Here is an 855-nt window from a genome sequence, read left to right as displayed (position 1 = left end):
AAGACTTGGCGTGAGCGACAGGCGTATCGACCAATCACAGCGTCAGGGATTCAAACATGCGCTCGAGGGGCGGGGCATATTACATAAATATGACAAAGGCGACTCTGTGTGATTATTTATGCAACAATGCATTTTATCTTAACCCCCTGAATATATTTTTTCAGAGTACAAACTCAGTATTTCTAAATGCAAATTGATTCTATGAATAACACACACATTGTTTTTATTTAGTTTGTTTTTTTAAGCCCAAAATCAGGTTTAAGGTATTCTATAAGATCATTTAGGGTGTGGTTTATCTGTACATCAAAGGTCATTTCAGTCTTCATTTGAACCTTGTAATGATTTACATCCAATAATCAATACAGAACAAGACAATAAAAAAAAAACTAAGGTATTTTACTCAGTTTCTGTGTGTAGCTATAGTAAATAATTGACTTCAGAATGGTGTTGGTTGGTATTTCATTTTTTAAAAATTAAATTAAATAATTAAAATAAATCTTATAATGTCAATGTATAATGTTTAATCACTTATTTATAAATTGCGAAAATAATATGCACCATTCAACACAAGCAGGCCTATAATCAGAGGTGGACAGTAACAAGTAGGCCTGTACTTTACTTGAGTATTATTATTTTTTTTCTGGAAACGTATGACTTTAACTTCACTACGTTTGAAAGACTAATATCATACTTTTCTCTCCACATTTCTATCACGGTCCTCGAAGTAGAAGGTCGTTTCCATGTAGCAGCTTTGAAAGTCAGTGGGTGATTTTGTCCCTCTCTAAAACATAACTTCACAGTCTTTCAGTAAGCACTCTTGTGAAAGGGAAATATTAGCCTACCTATAAAGCCACA

This window comes from Barbus barbus, assembly GCF_936440315.1.
Source record: "Barbus barbus genome assembly, chromosome: 37".
NCBI classification, from domain to species: domain Eukaryota; kingdom Metazoa; phylum Chordata; class Actinopteri; order Cypriniformes; family Cyprinidae; genus Barbus; species Barbus barbus.
The sequence above is the reverse complement of the archived record's forward strand: the minus strand, read 5'-3'. Positions refer to the sequence as shown.